Consider the following 26,549-nt stretch of genomic DNA (forward strand, 5'->3'; position numbering starts at 1 on the left):
TTTTCTAACGCAGAGATTGCATTTTCTCTTAATTTAGTTGAAATATCATTTGCAGCTGAGTTAGTACCTATTCACTCAAATACATATTTTACACAGTGCATCCCGTAAACCCTGGAATATTTATTGCACATATATATGTATCCATAATCTTACCACATTTGATTTACATTCACATAATATGTATTATTGCGATTCTATATAAAAATTGTGAAACTGTAATTCTGCCACTTCGGGAATTTTTCATTCAGTCCCAGAATGTTTCTCTTTTATTTTGTCTTTTCTGCTTTTTTAATTTAGTATTGATTAATTCATCTTGATTAAATGGCGAAGGTTCGGTTTATAATTCTACCAACTTTTATTTACCACATACAGGATTGAAAAATATCTTTATTGAGGTATATTAATATATTGTGTTTTAAATACCATTTTATACAATATTATTATGATGAAGTTGTTTATATTTTGTGTTATATCATATATTATCTATAATATATTTAAAAATAAATAAAAAACTAATATGAGAAAAATCTACACGTTTACAAAGACATTGACGAGTATATGCAGAATGTGCTTTATTCCAAATAATTAATTTGAATTTGAAATTTCCTATGTTGCTGGAATTATTTAAGCCGATCCAATACATGAAGTCTATGCAATGAGTCATTTTCGTATAAAACAAAGTACGAGCTGTGCCGGGTCGAGACCACACCCTACGCCGCCAGAGCATTGTCTGCACCTGGTGCTTGCTGTAATTATAAAGTCATGTAGACTTAATTAACATATCAAGGTGAAAAATGGCATGAGTTTTAGAAACATTAAGTTTTTTTTGTTAATGACATTATGAACAAAATGTTATAATTTGTATTCATTTTAGTCTACTTTTTCACATAATACTAAAGTTGTGTTACATCTTTTGTATTAATTGTTAACTTTTATTAAAACTACTCTTTTAAATGTGAATTAATTGAATTGATTGAATTAAAAATGACTATTACTATTGTTGTCCATATTTAATGTTTTATTAAAACATTGAAACAAAAAAGAGGTAACGCAATTGGGACAGATATATTTAATACAGCAGACTGAGAAAATGTATAATAATTCTTGGGCTTGTTAATGCACAACATCGAAAGTCGAGTGTGCCTAGATTATTTATTAACCCATAGGAAAGTAGCCCATTTTTTAGTGAAAAATATTTTTTTGCTAACACCAAATCATTATTCCAAATTCTGTTTTTTCATGATTGAGATATTTAGTTTAATAAACATATCTAGTATTGTTTATAATATTTCCTTAATAAAAAGTATATGACCTTCCTTTTGCAAAACCTTAATTGATATGATTTTATCAGTAAGTAGATCATACATGATTGATATAGTACGTTTTACTTTATTTTATACTATCGAATATTCAAACACAAAGCAGATATTATAATTTTTTGTCCCTTTTATTGTTTTAAATTCAGAACTGTGAGCTGATCTTCGAATATGTACCCTCAGGTCAGAATGAATAGCATATATTGGAGGTCTGGTACATCATTTCTGTGATAGATCATCATAATTTAATAGCATACAGCTTTCATGTATGCTATTTTCATGCCTTCAGCATACATGTTTTCATAGATAATTAAAATTTAGCTTTTTTGTTGCACGACTTCAACTATGCCCTATTGTTTTAGAGTATAACTGAATGTATATGTCTTGAACAATTCGTGTACATATGAATATTAGTTGTATGCAAATTCGAAACGAAATATCGAATTTCGAGCCGGTGTTCACCAAGAAGCTATTGTCTTTACATTGCTTTTAAACATAGTGGATGCAATTATATGGATAGCATTGAGTAACAGATATGTTCGCGAATAATAATAATAGTGCTATCTATAATCGATGTTAACGATAGTCGCAATGTGAAGTCTTAGCCATAAATGAAGAAAATGTTAAGATAGTGACAACAGATTGCCTCATCGGCTTCATGAGATGTGATCTTATGCTGCATACAGGAGGGACCAGCAATACAGTGCAAAATAATATAAAGATTACTGGCTAGTGATCAGATGATAAAATCAAAGCATGATTCAATTTTACAATTTTTGGTATCAATATTTTTTGTAACATACTAGTCTATAGTCTTCTGAGTATGGCTAATATATTGACTCACCAGTGGAAATATGTTGTAGATTATTTGCCTTCATTGCCTTAAAAACTAAAATTTATATACAAACTAAAACAATTTTGCCTATCCATGTAGATAAAATGACGTTATTTATCCCATATACTTTCATGCTGTAACGAAATTTCAACCTTGGTTTCACGTTATACGAGCAAATGCCTATTATATTCTAGTAGGAAAATACACAAAACGACCCTGCGAGCGTGGGGCTCGTCTCGGGCGTTATTAGGGTCGTTTGTTTGACTAGTGTTGCTCTTTTTTCCCAACCGCCGTTACTTTGATCCGAGTGGCTTTTATTTTCCGCGTGCTCTCCGGTTTTATTCGCCTTAAACGTAACGTGAGGCTCATCAATTTTCCATTACACGTCAAACGTCTGGAAGCGGTCTTTCATTTTCCCTTTTAAAGTTGTCTCCCCTCGATATTTTAATTCGTGCCGGTTGATGGGCGCCATCTAAAGACAATCGCTAATAATACCACCTTCGAACTCGCGCCGCCAGAGCGAGGCAGCAGCCCGTGTCCTGGTCGAGATAAACGGCCTGATAATATTCAATGGAAACGGTCGACTGGGTGAACGGCTATGTAAGATAAAGCCTTAAATATTGTAAGAGAAAGACCATTACGAAATGTCAACTTATAATTTAAACGAAATTCTTTCCAAGCAACATTAAGTATTTTCTTCATGCTATTTACGGAGTGCTCATGTTACTTCCGGGAGCAGCGATTCAGCGAATTAAAATCTAAAGATCGTGCTATCCATTCAATTAAATTTATAGTTATATTCTGGTGTGTGAATGAAAATTAAACGGTGTAATTTTATTCAGGCTGCTTATGTGAAAGAATATTCAAATAGTCACAATTTATTATATGTTAGTATCATAGCTACTTATTCACGAATTTGTTGCCAATTATATTTAATAACATATTTTTAATAGTTTTAAAATTTATAATGTTTAATTGCTGTCAAAATTGAATTAATGTTACCTTTATACAATTTGTATTACCGCTATATGGTTTAGACATTAGTAGATTTATTTATATAACTCATTAATCCTTACTTAATATTCCAAAGAAATAAAACTTCCTTGTTCTGGTAGAGTATTCATCCGCGAGATTTCTTAAGCCTTTATTCTGAAATACTTTATTAATTCTCCCATAATATCCCAATACTGGACTTCGTAGGCATGCTGTTATACAAAAAACTTTTAATAAATATTTCAGAAATAGCAACTTTATTTCTTTTTTCTTCCTGATGTTTTTATTCGAGCGAAGTTTTGCATCCCAAGGTTCTTAGAACTACTATGATTACTGAATGTAATGATAACATTATTCAAAGCTATTAATATAGGAACAGTTTAATTGTATGTTAATTCAGTGTGCACCAACTTTGCCTCATTGACTTTTATTCTATATGTCTGGGTCCACATACTTATATTCTTTGCGTTTTTTTCTGGTTGTCTCTTGGCTATTGTCTCCAATTTACATTTTCGCAGTTTTATTTGCTATTTTTTGCTGTGATGACTTTTTACGGTATCAGTATATCACATGTACAGGGTAAAAAAATAATTGACCCCAGTACGTTGTTGCATGACGTTGCTTTAGTTTCTTGAATTTTATTGAGTTTGCTTTTTATTTAATTCTAGTTCAGATGTTAAAAAGTTAAGATTTCAGTGTATCTCTTTAGTAACATTTTTTTGTAGTTTGTAAAAGAATGCTAAAAACAAAACATTTAATTTTGTTTCGAGTATTAAGTGTAGAATTTGATAACCATTTACGTGGATTGTTTGAAAATAAATTAAATGACTAAATACGTTTTTATACATTCAAAACTTTATTGTGAAAAATTATGTTCATTATTATTTCTCATTATTATTTGTCCATCGGCCACCACATTTTATGAAAAAGTATAATTAAAATATTAATTAAATCTTATACAAACCATTTCACATAGAAAGAGGTGTCTTTAGTGATGATAGGATGATAATTCGTTACATTTACAGCATTTCCTATAGGAATTATATTACTTTTCTACAAATTTTACACATTTTATGTGTAAATGAATTTTTATGTGTACGAAACTATGACATATGTCGTGTTTATACTGAATGACAAACTCCCATGATAATTTTGTTTAGCAGAGTTTCCAATTCCTCGACTACGAACATTCTCAAGTCTGGACATTAATATAGATAGTTACAAATCTTTTATTATTTAAACAAAAAAAAATTAACAAACTAAAAATGTATATTAACATGTCTAGAATTCTTTTAGATGAAATTCTTTTAGTTTTAATTAAAAATAGTTTATAACCGGTTCCATGTTTCTCTCTGAAATAATATAATATAGTCATAATTATTTTATATATTCCAGTAGTCTGTTTAATTCTTAATTTTTATTTTCATTATAATGTAAATTTAATTACATTTATTTTATCAATTTATTTACTTAAATCTTGTTGAAAATGATTTTAAATTGGAGAATTTTTCAACTTTAGTGATATGGATCTGGAGTTTTTCTCTGGTTAACGAAAATGAATAGAACTGCCTGTATAAGTAACCTAATTTGATCAAAGCCTGATAAAGTAGGCCTTTGAATCGGCAAGTGGCCCTGATCCTTCCAGATATCTTACTGGATTTAACTCGAAGATTAACTTGTTCTTAAACAGATAGTGTACTATATCAAGCAGCTTATATTTTGAGAGTTTCATTAGTATCTAATAATTAGCGTACCATCTTGTTGATTTTTAATATGTAATTTTATCAAATAATTATATAAGCAGTGAAAATGTTCATTTAATATTTTGAATATGCTCTGTCACATTGTTTTTCTCTTCTTATTATACTGTCACTTAAAATAACTTGCAGCAACATCACCACCATACATCTAATTTTATCTAGAGTTTTATTTTTTTATTCCGAGCATTTCCTGATATATACCTTCGATGCTAAGCGCTGACTCAAATAATGCTTAAAATAATCAGAGATTGAACCGGAATAGCCCTCATGGCTGCCTTATATTTTAGGGATATGACTAAGAAAATATTCTTGAGTACAAAATAGACTCTTAAAAGATTATGTCTTACAGTGATGCCAATCGTTTTGAATGAATGTATTTTATGTTCGTGTAATGCTAAGCTAAAATGTTTTCACAAGTTTCTTTCATATCAGTACTTCCTTTAATAAAAATAAAATTATCCGCTTAATATAAGACAATATAATTTTTATTGATTACGGTTAAAATTCTTTATTTATTTCTCGACAATTAAAATACGAGTATTTACTATTACAGTCGTCTATATAAGTATAGCATTCTATTAATCCAATTTTTCAGAATATCCAAAATAAATTAATTTTATTCCAGCATAGTATTCAGAAACATTATCATACCTCTTCATTAGTTCAATGTTCTTACGATTTATTACAAGAAACAGTTGAATGAAAAATCAGTATCCTCTAAAATATCCAAAATTTTTACAGAATTTAGGGCCCATGCAATTACAAATTATAATTATCAAATATTCGTTTTAAATATTAGATTTGTGCTATGTCTTTTAGAGCATTCAGTATATTTTAATTGTAATAATCCAGTTAAGATTTCATTCCGTTTTACCTCTTTATAATTTTAAATGGTTCACATCCTTCTAATCCTACTAAATATATAAATTGGGTTTGCAAGGAATGATAGTACAATGATGATTTGTAAGAATGCCTGGTTCGCCAGACGTTCTAGGTTTGCAATTAGCTGTCAAACCTTTGCCTATCGTTCAAAGTTAACTTTTCCAATGATTTAGATAGTTCTTAAAGTGCCTAACACAGATCAGCGTAAAGCAGCTTTCTTTTAATAAAGCACGCTTTCTTAGCTCAAACGTGGCTTCAGTTAAAACACCATGACAAAAATCTTACTTAATTATTGTTAGCTAAACAAAATCTACTTAACTAACCATTATAAAATTATTTTCACCATGCTGTTAAGGTTCACCAAACCATTAAGAAAATTTTTTTTGAGAGTCAATGCTAGTCAGATGTGGCATGATCCGAGTTGTACGATCAGCAATTCTTTTCCAGTCCTACCAAATACTTTTCTGACTTCAATTTCGTTCCATTTCAACAGCACTTTGAAAGAATGGAAATTCGGCTTATTAAATAGTTCATTATTAACTCATGTATCAAAATTCTTTTGGTATCCAATCATATATAAAGGACTCAAAACTGTTTTATGGCCAATATTAAATTCCATAGCAGTGTCGTAAGTTAAGACTGATATTCACTGACAACCATCGCCATAAACACCATGATTTTTTATCAGCACAACAACTTTTGACAAATGCGCTGAGTTTCATTGAAGAAATAATAATAGCGTGTTCCTTCAAAATAACCTATCAGAGAAAAGCCGAAATTTTTTGTTTCCCAACATATCAATAAATAAAAGTTATTTTAAGGCATACTCAGTATTTTGTTCCAGAATTAACAGAATTACACGCTTTCAAAGACACTATACAAGTGAACCAAGATATGAAAATCTAACAGGTGCAATGAAATGTGTTTCTTACTAGTTATTAGAATAAAATAATAACCAATTAAACTATACGCCGAAAGTTTATGGTCGTGTTGCACAGGTCATTAATATACAACTAGAAAGTTGGCTTTGACTGTGAACATTGTTGCGAGATCGAAGGACGGGGAAAGAACAAGAACCAATATCCGAAATTATTTATTGTAACACCGGGTAAATAACGACGTTCACGTAAACGATATTAATTTATGTTGGAACCCTCTCGTAACATACTTAAGCACCATATATTACGGGTTTATTGCGGCATTAACTTACTTATATAACATGCGGCAACGCTGACCACGACCGCAACTTCTTTTTTCCCGCTAGACGAAAGAACGAGAAGAAACCTACGCAGGCGGTTGCAGCAGTGCAAGACAGGCGAGCCTATGCGGGGGCAACCATCTTGGCAGAAATATCGCGACCGCTGCAGCGACTGGTCTGGTGGGTAGACCAGACTGACAGGAAATAGAATTCGTCATTTAATTACTATAATTGCATGGTAGCCATTTGGTCAGACGAATTGTTCTCTGGGTCAGTAGTCTGGTATGTTAAATGACCCGGAGAATGGTTAGCGTCGTCATTTTAACTGCAGCAGCAATGTATGCAGGAAACCACTACTCGTAATTAACAAATGCTTTTTTGATTGTTATTAATGTATTTATTTAGCTTTGTTGTTTTATTATATGGCGTTATAAATTCAGTTGACCATGAACAATTATTTTGGATATTTTTTTATTATAGACTCATATTCATTTAAGACGATCTAATGTTTCACATAATTGTGTTTATTTGTTGTTGATTGTGCAGTAAATATTTTTTAAGGCGTAAATTAATTTAAGGCGAAACTTCGTCGCAAATTTTTGCTTGCATTTATTTACACTTCTTCATAAAAATATAACCTTAACTTAACTATTTTTAAATCGTGCTGTTTTTTCTTTCATTCCAACGGTCCAAAATCTTGTTACTTTTAGTGCGGATTTAATTCTATAGAGCTAATTAAAATTATATGGTACAAAATAAAATAAATAGATATTTTAAATCTCTTGGTCAGAATCAAATATGAGTTAATATTACATCCTGGAGAATTATTCTTTATTTACAAAATTTTTAAAGGTTTGTGTTTGTATGCTAATTATCACTAAGATATAGGTAACGTTGGATTGTTCCAATTCATTGACACTTAAGTAACCTATGAAGGAAAAACTAAAATTCGTCGCATGTTAACATTTTTTTTTGAATGGCATAAAGGGGCCAGTACCTATCCCCAAAGTTCAAACATCTTTTTAAAATTTGTATCATTTGTGATGTATTTTCTGTTGATTCTTGTAGTTTCAGTAGTCATACGAATAATTATCTCTCCTTTGTGTTAATTTAAATTTTGCCATGGTCAGACTATTTACATGACATATTTACAGATATGAAAGAAACAAGTGAATCGAAGGAGAATGCATTGTATTGGTCTGTAAAATTAGCCTTGTTATTTTATTGTGACACCTCGTATTCGAACACCTACTGACAGTGGAACGCTATGTGAATCACTCTTGCACTGACGATTTAATAAGTCTTCTTATTATTCACCATTGGTCAAGAACCTAGACTATTTTAATATTAATTTAGTTGCGGAGGTATTCTTCATGCGCTTTATTTGTTTCCATCAGTAGCCTCTTCCAGGCCCTGATCTCTAGGTATCAAGCAAGATATAATTTCCTAGAACATTATTTTGTTGGATTTAGTGCTGATGTTTTTGTTTAAAACTGGAATTGCCTAGGATACATTTTCAAATTTCTACATAAATTATTGAATGTTCACAAAAGTTGTCTTTTATTTTTTAATTTTATTTCAGTAATAACCAATATTCTTCAAAGTATTATGTATTGAATATTACTATACCAAGTCGTTTCATATTCCATATAGTACCATATAGTAGTTCCATCCATAAAAATATCACAACTAATATTGTTATATATCTAATCTATTAAAAAATTAGTTGTCACAGTGAGCATTTTGTTGCAGTTTGTCACAGTGAGTTATTTAGTACATAAGGAGCAATCTTTTCAAATCAGATCTTATGCATACGTCCAATAGTTATCCAATTATAAAATAATAAATATATCATTCTTTTGTTTTTAAGTCACGGTTTCTTCCTTTTATCTGACTAATATATATTTTAATTTCCAATTGCTCTTGGTGGATATTCTATATTTATTTTATTAGGATCACGATCTTTCTCAGGATTTAATATATACCATACCTAGATTTTAACGCATACCATAGGCATACACGCACACGCAACGCATAGACATTCTTTGTACTATTTATTTATACTTGATATTTTTTATCAAAATATACTAGTCTAAATATTTGTTTGCACAAAATAATTGTATCTTGTTGAATCTTATACGATTTAAGTAGTGGATTTAGCAAAAATATTTATCAAAACCTCAAAATATATATTCTTCAAAATTAGCTTCAATGTATTTTCTAATATCGAAAATATATTTTCTTGATTCAACGAGCTTATCTTAAGTGTATGATTTTTGGTAGTTCCAAGACATTAGTCTTGAGGAACTAGACTGAGACCAGGAAGTTAATTGAATATTTGAGTTTGTTTTTAATGTTTTAAAAGGGGCCGCGGTATAAAAATGGTCATAAGGTGCAATTTACTTCATTAAACGACGAAATCATTTCATACGCAATTAGAGGAAGCCAAGCCTGAAAAATCCAATTTGCATTTCATCTTGTATGCGACGATGCAAACGATTTTAATTTGGAAAATCGTCGTCGTTCAGTTATAACGTCGAAAAATATAAGTATACGCTGCGGTCGTGACAGTTTGAAAATATTTTGGTTTTGCGTGCCAAAAAAAAAATATTTACAAGCTTTTCTAATATACATCAGCATGATTGTATTCAAAACTGAAATATATACAAACCATTAAATACGAATAAGTTTAATAGTATCGATAAAATATTTCAAGGTGACATCGCAAGCTAATATTTACTATTTTTGTTTGTTTTTTTACTTAATAATACATTTAAGTAAATTAATAAAAAGTGTGTATGATTCCTAAACCATAATAATTAATATTTCTTTTTGTTTCAGGTAAGCATCTGGGATATCAGGTGACAAATATGTCATTATGGATACCATTCTTCTTGTTGCTCCAACCCAAGGTTTGATAGAAAATTTTCAAAATGTATATTGCAGATAATTGATTTTAAATTATTGTCAACAATGAATAATCAACAGAACGATTAAATTTACTACATTCTTTATTACTTTAATTAAATAATTATTTTTAAAAATTAATTTCATTGAATTCATTAAAATTTTTTGATAAAATAATTAGCTGGTAATTTAACTAGATTTACTAATACAGTGTGCTCAGTATGATTTTTTTTTATTGCATACACTGCTATCGATTCTATTCTTTATTACGTTCGGCTCTAACCAAAAGTGTAAGAATATCCGGTTTTTCTTCAAACATAATCAATTTCTTTTTAAACTTGCATTAATTGAATTTTGTAAGGATAGAAATACAAATTTTGCTTCATAATTATGTGAATTGTATCACGAATTGGAAGCACATGTGCAGAACCCGTTTCAGAACTTTTTCCTTTATAGTAACTTAAAACTAGAATAATCTCGTGATTGGTAAATATTGCACTGTACAAGAAACTTCCGAAAATCCCCAGAGCATGTATCTATCTTTTAAATATACTTTAGTTGTAAAAACGTGTTTATCCGCATTAACTGCTTTAGCGCAATACAAATTTAAGATATGGACCCCTGTACATTTACTGGAATTTTGATTAATTGTGATTTAATATAATTTTTGTCAATATGACGATGACATAATTTCACCGTTATTATCTAATCATAAACGAGCTGTCATATTAACATCTGGACTACATTAGACAAGACATTAGTTGTTGGAGCTGTTGATAGTTTCCATAGTTATTGTATATTGTTGTGATACTACTAATAATATATAAAGATGTCTCAATCTGATAACAGCTCACGCAAAACGTATTATGACCGAAATTGAAATCAGTTACAAGATGTGAACAAGCAATAGTTGAACATATCCCGTTATATATAAAACAACTCTCGTTCTGCATGATGATGATAATATTATATTGTTCTTTGTATATTCCTATCTTCTATTAACAGAGCTGATATTAAGCTTTTAAGATTTTGGAAAATAATTTTATCATCCGAAATGATCGTTATTAAAAATGCTGTGGATTTAATGATATTAAATTTATAAATGTAAGGTAATTTATAGCAATTTGTTCATTTTTCATAGTGGTTGGTTTTCTAGTAACGTAATATAACTGTATCTATTATAATTTGATATATTATTACATCAAAATTGTATCAAATTTGATTGCATAAAATATTTGGTTTATACAGTAATATATGCATATATGTTTGAATATTTCTGGATCATGCTTTACTTTAGATGTTAGCTAGGAGTCTGTTTTCATTCAACGAATGCATTTGGCTATCACGAAACTACAAATTTCAATCAACGGAAGTAATCCGATAGCGATCCGTTTTTTTCCTCTTCATCACAACTGCATGTCGGGACTTATGTACGCGAAAGTATGGATTTCTCTTCGCATTAGAAAACACACACCGCTTTGAGAAATGGGGCTATGCTGTTCGGCCTAACGTACTTTTTTTACCAAGGCGCTGTAACCTTCAGGTTTTATTTACTGTCTAAAATTATGTATAGGAATAATAATAGTCGTTTTTGAAAGTCGCACTTTCAGAAATGCGTCGCGAATTCTCTAAATTCCTGAAAATATAGTCGCGTAGATTGTGTACAGTATATAAAATTTGCTAGTTATTTACAGGATATTAATAATTTTGACGGTGTCTCATTACTAAGTTCGTTAATAATACGACAGGCTATGTACGATGTTTGGATACAACTTACATGCGTGACCGTTATTTTTGGGTTGGTATTTGCTCGGTTAGATTTTTGATTTTAAAGGCTTTAAAGATTTTAATGTACAAGGCTGAAATGATTTTTATATTCTAGACTTTATTACAGAATCTTACACGTATTGTTCATTGCTAGTTATCACTGGTTTCCATTTTTCTGGTAGTATTTTAATTGTCCTCAAAAGACAAGACAATAACTTGTAAGGCTATCCAAGAGATATCCCGCTATCATTATAAAAATACTGTTCAAGGTCAATGTGGCATAAATACGTCCAAGTGGTAATCGAAAAGAGTAATATTTGAAAAATATGACGGTAAGCCTTCCTATCTAAGCGTTTCCATCTAACTGCAATAGTGATCTCCCTTAGTGTTTACGATGGTTAGAACTTCAATCTCGTTGCTTTTTTCCTAACCAAAAGTAGCCCTCTATATCAAAATAACCATAGCACATACACTTGGTGACTTTTATCAGCACTTTTCCCTGGATTAAACAGGCAGTGTAGGAATGCCTTTAAATTAAGAGAATACCTTGATTTTGAGAAAAATAATTTAGCTTTGATTTTTGAGCTTAGTTTCGAAGTATCACATGCATATATTGTTTATTTTCTATTGTAATGTCCATTTTGTGCCTTCTAAATCATTCATATTTTTTGTGGACGTTGCTTTACAGCTGATTTGATACTTTATACTATTGCAGGTTGTTTAGATATCTAGATTTCTAAAGCTGTTATTATAATTTGCTTCTATTTATAATATTTAACGTATAGAGGTAATGTCTTATTATCTATCCAAAATGACTAATCATAATTTATAGGTTATATTAGGTATTTTAATGAAAATTAATAATAAAAACTAAACAGCAAAAAACCTTATAATTTAAAAAATAATCATCAAACATTCTGCACTAAATTTCGCTACTGCTGTTCTGGCCTCAGACAATGTCTCCTATTTCCATCCAAAAGGCTGATTTCGTCACAAAAGTCCGTGAGGAATTCTTACACTTTTCATTTGTCAAACATATTCAAACCATTGTAATCTGGCTCTCTGAATGTGTTCCTCTATTGTGCAGTGATTGCCGCATCTTAACCAATGGCTTATTTTCTGACATGACCTAAGAAAGATCTCAGGCTTACACCCGTCAAACTGTAACAGTGTTCAATTCTAGGAGCTATATTGAAGAATTGGCAAGATAAGCGTTGTAAAGTATCAGATATTAGTTTTGATTGTAATATTTTCTCTCTTCCACACGCACCATCTCAGAGAAGCAAAAGCTCCCATCGCTTGGCCGATTTGGTCGGCTTACTTCGGATTACTTCGGCTTCAGGTGCGATTTTTTTTACAGTTCGCTGATGCCTTCGTCCCAAGTTTGCGTAGGTTGTCATCTACCTTTTTTCCTTTCTGTCTGTGTTTCTTCTATACATATACGCCCTCGTATATTGAGGGCGTATATGGCGTAAGAGGGTGTCATATTCTGAATGAGAAAGTTATCGGCGCAATGGATGCCGCGTTGGTTCACTCTGGAGAACAAGCGCAATAGTGGGATCACTTCAGAGCAGTGTTTGACTCTGGTTCGATTCATGACCATTGACGGAACATGGACCCTCTAGTATAAATTACAGAGCAAAGAACAGTCGAAACAGTGCACTTCACAGCGCGAACGTGCTCCGAAGAAGGCGAAGACTGTCCTATCGGCTGGAAAGCCGGTGATGACCGCCGTTTTCTGGGATTCACAAGGTGTAATCGACATCGACTACCTGAAGAAAGGTAAAATGGTTCCTGGACTGTACTATTCCGAATGAGGGCCGATTCGATGCCGAATTGCAGAAAGAATGGCCTCATTTGGCGAAGCAAAAAGTGGTCTTCCACCATAACAACACACCGACTTACACCTCCGCACTCGACAAGGCCAAATTGGTCGAATTGAGCTAAGAATTGCTGCCCCATCCACCATAGTCTCTAGACTCGGTTCCGTGCGGCTTCTTTTCAAGAAAGAATTCCAAGAAACTTGGGTCGATTGAAGAGGTTATCGCCTCCACGGAGGTCCGTTTTGCACAGCTCCAGAAAACGTATTTTTCAGGCGAGTTAAAGAAATTTAGCATCGCTGGGTCAAATGTATCGAACTAAAAAGAGACTTCGTTAAGAAATAAATTGCCACTGTTCCATAATTGTCGTTTTTTCTTTATAAGCTAAGTACTTATCGGACTACTCTGAGTGTTCTGAGTTAATTCTTTCCTATATATTCTTCTAATGATTCTATATTCAGATCCTTTTTTATTTCTGTATTTCTCACCACATTTTTCACTTTTTTCACTGGCTTCCGTTACTTTTAATTTCTTTTCCCAGATATTTACGTTTATTTACTTTATTCTAACTTTACTTTTCCCATTAAGATTTCTTCTTCTGGCTCTCCCATTACCAAAACTTTCAATTTCCTTTTGTTCAGTATCCTTCCGTATTTAGAATGGTATTTCAACTGCTTAGAGGATTCTGTAGGTGTCCTAGACTATTAATTGTTCCTGGTACTGTCTTTTTAATCAGACGTTTTTTAAAATTATTCCATCCATAAATATCATGAATTATGTTAGACCTTATCTTTATCTTGTGAGTTCTAATGGTGTCTGTAATTACAGCATTTCAATTTGTCATATATATTCTTGAGTTTATCTTATGATTTGATCACGTACTCTATCAAATGCCTTTTCGGAAACGGGAACTTTTTACTATATTTTGTACTTGAATAATAGATACACATTTTCTGTTTTTGTAATTTTCTGTGTTCTAACATTTTGTAATTGTTTTCAATATGTCCATTTTGCTTTGTGATATTATATTTGGATCCTGTTCTGTTGGACAGTTATTATTGCTCAATATCCCCTGCTATTTGGAGTTAATAATAGGAAATTATTTTTCGATATATCCACCCCGTATCCTACTCACACAAATTGTATATCGACTGCCGTTTTTTTCCTACACTACATTTTTCCTTTGTGTTGGGAAAATTGTTTTCCTGCAGATGTGTTTTATCTGATATTTCTGAAATAACGGCTAAATGTATTTATGGATCTGTTAAAATATATATTGAGATGGAATATGCGTGACTTGACAAGTGTAAAAGAATAATAGTATATGAATACATATGTATGTCTTCTACTGTGTTGGTGAATTCAGTTTGATGTATTAACAAACAATAAGTTCAGCTTTTTTGAAATATAAATGCAAATTTATCCGCTATTGTTTCACAGCGATGTAGGACATGTATTGTCAGATAATCCCGCGGCGTCTACTTTCTAACGCTGAAAATAAATCAGCCTCCTTCGCGTTTGAAATTTCACCCTCGCCCAATCTCGGCAGAAACAAACGAACAAATTAGTAGCTGAAGCAAAATTACGCTGAATAAACGGCCGGCGTCGTCTCGTAGCAACAGTAAAATTTCACTTATCGATAACGGAGCGCGAAAATTTATGGACGAGGCGGCCTAGAAGGCCCGTTCTTGAATTAGCCAACAGCCCAGGGGGCGCGGGCTATAGATCACCCCACGACTCGCGGGAAGAAACCGTAAATACGTCGGCGGGAAAACTCGGTCTAGCTTTGGGGCTTACGCCGGTCTACTTTCGACGGAAGGCATCGTTCGTCGACTAATGGAAAAAGTTTGATAGTCTACTTTGATGCCCCATGCAGCGTAATTGACGATGATGTGGGTGGTTTTCTTGTTTTCACGCCGGATTATGATGCCAGAAAAAGTCGCATTAGTTTTAACAACTGCTAAAGATCCCAACCAACTATTAAATTTGATAGTTTTGGTATTTATCTGCCAACAGTTAACAACTAACAATTTTTAATTAAGTATTATCAACCCGTTTAATAAAACAGTGAACTCACGTCATCCAAATTTATAATGCCAAAATGCTGCTACGTCAACTTTCATTTTTTACTTCATTTTAGCTTTGGCATATAACAAAACTCATTTACTTATCGAACTTTTGTTTAGTTTCTTTTTTTATTATCTGTTTACATATTTCTTGATAAAGCTATATTTAACCACTGCATTCTCCCTAATACATTTGCCGTTTCTGCAATACAGTTGGTATTCCCTCTCTCCTCGTACATTTTAACCAAATCTTTTTTTTCAGAACAATTACATACATATATATGCACATCATCATTTCATATCCGGAGAGTTTTATTCGGTCTGAGTCTGAATCGTTAATTAAGTCAGTAACTAACCTGTTAGTTTCTAGTATATCTAACACTTGTTGTCCAATCTATATAATACGATTCCAACATTTATCAATCTCTTCTTCATGGAGTTTATACAAAGCAGAAAATAAAACTTCTAAAACAATGCTTCTTTCTATATATATAGATAATACTTTGTTGTGTGTAATTCTTGACCTGTCTGTTTATTATAATAATTTTTTGCCACATCCCATATCAATTCAATTGGATTGATTACGCAGTGTGATCATGTTGTTCATCCATCTGTTCTACCATTTATCTTTTTTCAAGCTTATTTCTGCAATAAAAGTAAATTACATAAAAATGAATTTTATTTATATTTACCAAATAGCAATTTGAAATATACACAAATTGAAATAACAATTCTTCCTTGATATTATTATATAATTTTAAACGTTGTAATAATACAACTACTATAATACTCCACTAGACCTCTTCAATGTAAGAAAGGATGCTCTACATCCCTCAAAGAGCTGCATATTTTAAGTTTTCTATATATACTTTCCAGACTAACAATTTAAAACGTGAGTTTACTGTTATTTTGACTATACTTCAAAATATATATACTTATAAAATCATCAAGCACTTTTAGAAACGATTTAAAATCGGTAATTTTAATATCAATGACAAAGAACTACATAAGTACAGTAACATAAGTAAGAACATATTTTAAGTTTTCTATATATACTTTCCAGACTAACAATTTAAAACGTGAGTTTACTGTTATTTTGACTATACTTCAAAATATATATACTTATAAAATCATCAAGCACTTTTAGAAACGATTTAAAATCGGTAATTTTAATATCAATGACAAAGAACAAAGAATGAAATGAATGAAGAAAAAATGACAGAGAGAGAGAGAGAGAGAGAGAGAAAGAGAGAGAGAACAAAAAAGTTTAAAGACCATGAATTACAAGACTTATTAGTTGTTTAGGGATATTTTATATGGCTTGATGAATGGAGGTAAAACGAAGTGAAACTGTTGTGTTTACATTATGTGACCGTTATTTATTGGCAAATAAAAATATGAAGACACAGTAGATAATAGATGAAAGGGAGCGGCCCCCTACGTTACCTGAAGACGAACTTTACCAGTTCGTGGCAAGTCTGAATTGAATGATAGTCAGTGAGTGAATTATCCAAAATATCCTTCAATAATGTACCAGATAAACGTTTCAGGGTCGCTAGATATTCCGTATTGTTTACTAGTCGGCGCTGCTGGCATTCCGCACGTGTTCGACATCTGGGATAATATTTTCTGGCTATTTTGTAGGCCTCTATTATAACATGTAAAATTCGACATGTCTCAAGACCGCTACAGTTGAAACACCATCTCAAACTCTCAAAATACTTTCAGACAACTTTTTAGACTTTTTACATGTGATAAGAAAGATACCAAAGAAGCGAAAATAATTGCCACAAGAATTGACTAAAAATGTTATCTCGAACAGTTTCATAATTTACTAGGCAAATAAAGATTTTTCTATAGCGCATTATGACTGGCTTTAATGTGGATCTACTACGATAATCCCAAGTGTACAAAGTCATGGGTTAGTCTAGGAGAGGAATCCAAATCGATACCGAAGCTGTAAAGTAATAGCAAGTAACAAACGCAAAATCATTGTCTTGCATGACAACGCTCGACCACAGGTTACATGCGTTGTGGGGGATACCACATTATTATCTGATTATATTCTCATAATTACTTCTTCAGGTCGGAGCACTATAACTTGGCTGGCCTACGGTTTCGAAATGCCAAAATGGCTTTATAAAAATATCTTTATTTTTCAATATAATCTCCCTGAACTTCACTAAACCATTAAAATAAAATTATCCATAATTTATCTTTAAAATCCCACGTTTGTGGTTTTCCAACAGCAGGCCTTCTGGTACCTCATTTTTGAGGTATAAGAAGAACGAAAGTTTAGCGAATAAATTGGATCTTCAAACAATTCGCACTTTAATTCGATGATTTAAGCTGTTTGAATAGTCCTACTATACATTATACCTCAAGAAAGGCACTTACTTGATTATTGAATTATTTTTAAAGCCGAAGAACCTGGTTCCCATCCTCTTGTTTTAATTTAAAAGTATCGGTGCAGCTTTTAGATTTTACTGTTTGGGAATCAAATTCCATATTCTGATTTTTCCATTAATAAAGATTCACTGTCACGTCAGTTTTAAATGGGTTGTAATAAAAATCCAATTAGCGTATCAAAATAAAATTTTGGTAATGTTTTTATAAGTTACAAAAATGGCTTCGAATGTTAGTTAATATATGGTATAATAAATAAAATGCTACATACATTATACTTAGTATAACTTGTTTACATCAATATTGCTCAGTTTAGATGAAAAATATTGTAGGTCATGTTTCAGTCAGTATTCTATAGCGGTTCAAAAAATGATCAACGCTTATTCAATTTCAAACTTCGAAAATGCGCAGATTATACCATAAGTGATATTAACCACTGTAATGCTAGCGTACACAAATTATAGAAAAACGTCAACGCTGGAGACTATTACTGAAAGAATCCTAAAATTATGAGGCCGGTATACATTTGAACATTTATTTGTATTGTATTTTGTATGGATTATTTGTAAGGCGTGGAAGGAATGTACATACATGAAACTACTGTGTGCTTTCTACTAATCAAACCCAGAAAGTTATAGCTGTTTGTTAGCAGGCATAAATTATTCTGATAAGACAGATGTAATACGTAATTTTGATTAATTAAACCATTAAGTGGAGTTTTAGAGACTGAGGAGCAAATGATAAGGAGCGCTAGGAGCACCATTCACAAGAATGGAACAACATTCTGTTGAAAACTCTTTAAACAATCTACGAATCTATTTTCCGACGGACATATCCCATGTAGTTCAAGATATGAAGCTTTTAAATTATCACTTACTATGAAAATTCATATAAATTCCCTTTACTTAGCACTGTATTTGAAAAGTTCTAATTTAGTTAATTTGCTAGTTGAAACAGACTCAGCAATTTGCTTATGCAATTGGCTTTGCCAGATCTTTGAGGATATCCTGTTTATGAGCATGGAATGAGCAGTAATCATTGCCTAATGTAATTCTGTATATGTACAAATAAACATAGACTTGAATAAACAGTGTACTAAAAAACTTTGCCGCGCAGTTCAACTTCTTCATATCTATAAAACATAAATCGTTAACTGACATTTATTGTGGTGCTGCGAACGGTATTTTATTAGTTTTGAGACACATGTAATCACCTTATGCAAATAAGTTAATCTGATAAAGCGGCATGGTGATTTACAATTACTCTCCATCATATCCATTAACATAGGTAGAACGTGTTCGAAACGCCCAACGATGCCGGTTGCGCTGCATTTGTACCCCTCGCAGAACCAAAACAACATAAATTATTGCTGAATAGATATAAATAACCACGTCGATTTTCATATACAATAAATATCCAATCAGATAGAAAGCTATGAAGAATTAATATTGAGCTATCTAATTAATAATGTGTTCTTAAGAATGCTATCTCGGGATGTTTTATTAATTGTTTACAAGAAAATGATAGGTCTAGGGTAAAATATTGCGGTTTTTTATCTACAGCTGGCATTAAACTTACATATCAAGTTCACGCCATTGTTTGAAACACCATCTGGTGCGATATATTTAAATGCATCGTGAAATATTAATGATTTAAAAATGATTTACAACTGTTTAAATATAAATCTTTAAATTAGAAAAGCCAATTTTTTTATTATTTCTTGAAGTAACAAATATTTGACTGCAAAAACCATATCTACCATTTTTTTGTAATTTAAAGTATGTATTCAATAAATTGTATAAAAGAGAATCAAATATCAGCAAGACTAATACAGATTTTCATTTATTTTAATTGTATTTGGCCTATAAATTAATTTAAAAGGATTTACAACAGATTTTACTGTGATTAAATTGCATCGGGTACATTTGTAACCAACTTCATGTTGAAGACTGTCACTTCACTCAATATGGGTAACTTAACAACAATGGATTGAAAATGTGTGTCGAGTAAATTGTATTTGTGAGAAGTTTTACCTTTTTTACTTCAATTTCAAGAAATAGGCGGTGAAAAATAAAAAGAATATCCAGAATTGTTGGAAGTAACACAAGAAACTATTTCCAAACGCTCAAAAAACATGGAAATGATCCAAAAGCTTGGATATTTGATGCCGTATCGAAAAATTGAACACCCATGGCCCTAAGCTCTATAATTTGCGCTGATCTGTATTTGGTTGGACTAGCTTGGTTTGGTATATTTGACCTGCTAAAACCTAATTAAACGATCAAGTAACTCGTTTGAGGCGAGTATTGTACGAATAACGACAGGTATACCAGCAAAGACACTACAACAATACTATTCTTCAGTATGACAACGCTTGACCGAATATTGCAAAATCGCCGTATTCTCCAGAACTTGCTCCTTCTGATTACTTCGGCCCGACATATGAGTCGTGACCGGTTTAACAAGCGCTTCATTAATGATCAAAAACTAAATCGATTCGTGGATAGCCTCAAAAGATACATCGGTCTTTCTAGATGGATTCCGTAAATTGCCTGAAGGATTGGAAAAAGTAGCGGTTGTCAGTGGACAATACTTTGATTAGAAATTTTTAAAAATCCTTTGAAACTAATTCCATAATACATTAGCCATACATTAATTATTCACGCTTGACCATTCTCCATTCAGTCAACTGTAATTTCGTTTTTTTATGTTTTTGAAAACGAAACACTTGTAGCGACCGCCATGACACTTTACGCCACCACGCATTCACCTACAGCAAGTTCAAAGGTTGGAAACGCCGGTGGATTGGTACCATGCGGTTCCCGGCTATAAAATACCTCCACAACACCGTCTCGCTCTTTTTTCTTTTCTGCACCCCCTTGTAACAATACCACTTCCATAGAACTACCGTACTTCCTTCACCTTAACCTAATATCAATCACCCCGTCGATCACATGAAACAATTATAATCGCAATAAACAAGTATTTCTTCAACTAGTGTTTTTAGTTCTCTTGCAAATTCCTTCCAAAAATAGTAGTGAGTGTTCGGATAAACAATCGCATCGATAGCTACCGACGTACCGATCGACCGACCCGACGAACATTCCTACAATTGCTGACCCCGACGTGATCAAAGTGCCTAACAGGTAAACCAGCTCAATATAAGCCACTCGACAGGTGCTTGACACGTGCATGGAAGGATAGCACGAGGAACTGAACCCATCAACAGCACATGGTCGATGTAATCCCACGAGACTAGCCTGTTCGACGAAAACCACAAAAGCCCATCATGCATAACATCAACACATGAACACCTTTGCATCACGAAACGGGGCACGTAAGGCACCACACTTATAGGTACCCTCAAACAAATCGGAACGCCCCAAGACGAACGACGTCCTACTACAACTTCGATGGCAGCTGGTCCCGTAAAACGTCTCGCTCAGGTTGGGATCCCCATCTCATAAGCGGTCCCTAGGCGACTCAAAGCGTAATTGCGGGTGGACTCCGGAACCTGCACCACATAGGGGTACGTTCCACGGCAGCTCCACTAGGAGGGGAGTGATGTAACGACCGCTACGACCCTGTAGGCCACCACGCATTCACCTACAGCAAGTTCAAAGGTTGGCAACGCCGGTGGATTGGTACCATGCGGTTCCCGGCTATAAGAGACCACCACGACGACGTCTCGCTCCTTTTTCTTTTCTCCACCCCCTTGTAACAGTACCACTTCCACAGCGCTACCGTACTTCCTTTACCTAACCTAATATCCTGTCTATTCTCCCGTCGACCACATGTATTAATTATAATCGAAATAAACAAGTATTTCTTCAATCAGTGTTTTTAGTTCTCGTGCAAATTCCTTCCGCAAAATCAAGAAATCAAAGTCAAGCGTTTACTACTTTTACTACCGATCTCAGCTTTATCCTCTCCCTATTTATATGAATTGTTTATAACTTTTTTCTTTATTTTCTAACACTCACTTAATTTTAACGAACTTTTTTAAACCACCTTTAGCCCCAGCGAGATTCGATCCTAATACATTATTGTCGGATCCTAACATAGTGAATAAACACTAAATACTCTGCCTAAATGGTGACCAGACTTCATTTTTCTAAGATTTTTATTATATAATATTTCATATCCTCTACTACTGCTAGCTCACCATTTTATTCAATAGCTCTATCGTTAATTATTTTGTTAAACGATTCTGCTTTTCAGTTCTCCAATATGTATACAATATGAAATATAAAAATGAATCTTATTGTTATTAATATTATTGTTCTTATTGTTACTTATAATTTTTAGACCTAAATTTCTATATTCTCCTAAGCTTCATTTTTTTACAAGTAATTTGTGCATTATCACTCACAGTAAGTAGTTATTTTACGATAGCAGTTTGTTTTGTCACTAACTTGTTGAATTTCCCTTGTTCCTTCAATTAATAGACTACTGTGAGATTTTTCATCATTTAGTTTGCGTCTCACAGTCATTGACAGCTGAAAATATCTCGAACTGCCCTCGGAACGTCATTGCAGATACAATGATCTGCAAATCTCCAATGGGCGTCTAAAACATGTTAATTGTCTATTTTAAAGTAAAGCACGCTTTATTAATATGAAACGAAACTATTATTGTGATACAAACGGTTGTTCCCAATATTTTTAGAAACAATATTTAACCCTAATATATTTCAGTTTAGAAACTCTAAAATAGCACCTAAGTTTTAAATGGGTAATTACTATCTCACTAGACAGACTATCTCATGTAACTGTATAAGGTATCTGGGTCCTGTTATCAGGTCAAATGGCCATAAACGTTCTAGTCGACGATATTTTCTTCTAACTGTTTAGAATGCATTCTTTCGCTGACTTTTGCACTGTGCGATCTATAGAGGCTGTTTAATATACCATACCAGTTAATCTCGCTGTAATCCGAACCAAGTAATATTAATTCCATGTACTACTGCTGTAAAGAATACGTATTCAATTTATGTGTTATCGAAAACAGTTATTAATTTTTTATATATAGTTTGTATTGTATGTGTCTTTACAGTACGTAGGATTCTGCTGAAATATATACGAAATAGTTTCTTAATAATTTCTATTTATTACTCCCAATCTTAAATAGACATAACAGCAGAAAAGATAGAAGAAGAAACTATTGCAAACTGCAACAGGTATAATTTTAATAGTGTATGTTCAGTCACAAAATTGTCAGAAATTCTTTGTTTTAATCAGTTCGACACAGAGTTCCATTTGTTCATAGAACTGAAAATTTTGATTATTTATAAATACGTTTTAGAAAAATATTTGTTATTAATATTTTATCAATTTATTGTTCTTTTATTAATTAGACTTGTGGTGATGTACGCAGTATATTAATTCAGTTCATTAATATTCAAAAACTACACTATTAAGTGATTTATTGTGTATTTTCTATTTGATTATTTGATGAAATTAGAAAATTGATAATATTGGTAAATCCATTCTTTAATTTTCGTAAAATGGGGCTTGGTCAAACACAGCGGCTTGATGCCAGATCTCATTAAATTGTTTACGTCGACCGTTGCGGAAACTACGCAAGTTCATCTGTCACCACCACCTGTGCAATTTAAATCCCACTGGATAGCACACACATACAAACTTGACCTTGTACTTTGTTTTCGACACCTCCACTAAAAATGGAAACGCTTTTTTCGAATCTTAGATAGTTTTTTTTCTCTTTTGAACTTTCTCACCCACCACATCATTATGATTATGGATGATTTTTATGTGCTGGGCCAAATGTTGTAAAACATCTATCAACAGTTCTTTTTTGTTTAAATTTAGAATTTAAACTAAAATAAAAAACGAAAATTGTAATATTTCCTTCTGATCATTGACCTTTTGTCATATCTTCAATTTTTATACCATATATTATTATTATTTTTCATATATTATTATATTCAAGCTTTTATATATCATAGTCAATTTTTTTCATAAAATCTAAAGTGTTATATCGATGCTTCTTTTTAACTCGCAAACCAGCTAAATAAATCTGATTAATCGTAATTATTGTGCCAACGTCATTTTAAATGGTTATTTGGATAGTAATTAGAAAAAATAATACTAAGGCATCAGAAATAACATACTGGAAGAAAGGACTAGAAAGAAAGAGGTCAGAAATATCAAATTTCTAAAGAAAATAAAAGAAATGTGTTCACTAATTTGTGCTCTATATATTATAAGAATTGGTATTCAAACTGTTGCAGCTTTTTAAAAAGTATTAATCTTTTCTAACTTTAGATTAGGAGACTCATTTCGAAAATATTGTATCATTTAGCCTTTCAATTAGATTCGAATTCGGATACGGACATTAGTTAAAGGCGTTATGTTGCGAACACAATTCAAATTATTTTATTAATTTTAACAGTTTGTTGCCAACTTTCAAGCCAAACATCTAAAATTGTTCTAAAATTCTATTTATAGTTACTTCGACACATGCATGGCAGAGCTAACATAGTATTTTCTATTTTAATATATGTTCGTTTTAAATTCTTAAAACACCATTAGTGTTAATTTTTGCTGTGTTTTGAAATTTCTTTCTGTCTTTCACATCATTCACTTTCTTATTTGTTCAGTAACATTTACTGTACAACATTTTCTTCTCTACTTACTTGCTAGCTGCAGTGAGTTAAGTGATAGGACTATCAACTGCTGCGATAATCGCAGGTTCGAATCCCACAGAGCATGGATATACTTTATGTTTGGGATTGTAATTATAAATGCCTCTAAGTGTAAAATCTGTCAAGGAAAATGCATTCCAGTCACGCTAGTAATCAGGCTAGTTAAACCAGATGTCTTCTGGGATAATCTTTAAGTTAGTTAAGTCTAAGTCACCAGCCAGTCGATAGGTAAGCTTAATGCTGACCATAGGTCGGAGACTATGTTAAGAAATAGATCCGCTTCAGATAAACTCTGGTTACTTTTAAAATATAAAAAATTATTGTCTTCTCCATGGTGATTATAAATTATACCTACTACGTTCATAATACTTACTATGTTTATTGTGAATTATTAGAATCTGTATTTATATATTATACAGGATGTCCCAAAATATACCACATGAAACTTTTTAAGGGATAATTTTATTAAATCAGCTAAAATTTAGCAAAAGAACAATGCATAACAATAACATGGACCTTTAGCAATAATATACTCAGCCAGTTTCGAAGTGGCCTCCCACCGCGGCGATACACAGGCTTAGGCGTGACTCGAAATTTTCGCCAATAGGCCGCAGGTCTTCTGATGACAATCGGTCCCATTCTCAACGCAGCGATTGCTTCAACGACTCCAAACTTCTATGGAGTGTAACACAGCTCCTGGCCTTTAAAATGGAGCACATGCTGTAGTCCATCGGGTTGAGATTCGGCGAGTAATGAGGCCATTCTACCACCGTGATGAAGTCCGAACAGTGAACTCAGCGCCGCTTTTGTTTTATGCGCCTAAACGGAGTCTTGCTAGAACTTCGCATCGCCGAAGTGCCGCTGGTCGCGCAGAAATGTGACAACCTCGAGAATGTCACGACGATACACTTCTTGAATGAGAAGCTTCTGGTGCAGAGTCCGCCCTAGACCATGACGGACCGCAGATTTTAGCGGTGTTCGATGATAGTCAACGTTCCGGGAGCTTCAGCGGAGCAGTTCCTGTCATTTTGGTAGTTGTGCGCTTGCTCAATGGTAAACAATTTCTCGTCTGTGAAGAGGATGCGCTCTCACCCCTGAGCAGCAGCCCGAAGCTTGAGTTGGCGACACCATTCGAGCCGCACCCGCTTCTTCTCATCTGTGGGGAGCTGAACTTTTTGGAGTTTGTACGCCTTGATGTTGAGCTTCTTTCGGAAGTGTTAGTGATGCACTTTCTTCCAGTTCCTGGATGCCGACCATCATGGCCGTAACATCGAGCAAACGAACAATTTTATTGGTTTTGTAGTTAGAAAAATAAGGTTATATATATATATATATATATATATATATATATATATATATATATATATATATATATGTATTGTATAATTATGATATGTTAATTAGTAAAGACCTCGCAACGACTAGCAAATAAAGCTATATATATTTTTGTAACTTCAGCAATAAATTCTATCCAATTTACTTGCTTATCCCTTCTAGAAAATCTTTAACGAGTCCTTATATCGTTTCTCATAAACTGACTTTATTCCCCTATATCTCGAGGGCATGCGGTGAAATTCAAATAAAAGACAATTTCCTGCCGATAAATGGAAGGACATCCAAAGCAGTTTGTTTAACAATCGTTGTCGAGTCCTTCGATACCCCACGGGCTCCTTGGAGGCAACCTACGCCGGCGAGAAATGCGCGATTTTCTTATATTTATTTTTATTTGTTGACATGAAATATGGATATAATTCATGTTTATCTAGCGAAATGCTTTTGAAAAATATTTTATTTATAGTGGACGCTATTATAAACAAAGCCAAAATATGTGTCTTTTTTGTGTATCAGATTCTACGCACTTTGGCAATTTGCGAATGTAAAGTAGGAGGATGTATAAACATCCTCGAAAAGTAATTTTAGATATGAAAAATA

At 32.6% G+C, this 26,549-nt stretch overlaps 1 protein-coding gene and 1 long non-coding RNA gene across 7 annotated transcripts in view; both read left to right on the forward strand.

Moving 5' to 3' along the window:
* Akap200 (A kinase anchor protein 200) overlaps positions 1 to 26,549 on the forward strand; it is a 272,973-nt gene that overhangs the window by 224,249 nt on the left and 22,175 nt on the right. The window lies entirely within an intron of this gene.
* Positions 9,566 to 10,032, forward strand: LOC143189932 (uncharacterized). Of its 2 annotated transcripts, none has more exons than XR_013004114.1 (2): positions 9,566 to 9,700; positions 9,826 to 10,032. It is a non-coding gene; the product is annotated as an uncharacterized LOC143189932 (long non-coding RNA). The 2 variants fall into 2 exon arrangements; XR_013004115.1 differs by having other exon boundaries at positions 9,629 to 9,761.

This window comes from Rhynchophorus ferrugineus, unplaced genomic scaffold (genome assembly GCF_030347505.1).
Source record: "Rhynchophorus ferrugineus isolate W39M unplaced genomic scaffold, kcgeb_rfMv2 rfM2, whole genome shotgun sequence".
NCBI classification, from domain to species: Eukaryota; Metazoa; Arthropoda; class Insecta; order Coleoptera; family Curculionidae; genus Rhynchophorus; species Rhynchophorus ferrugineus.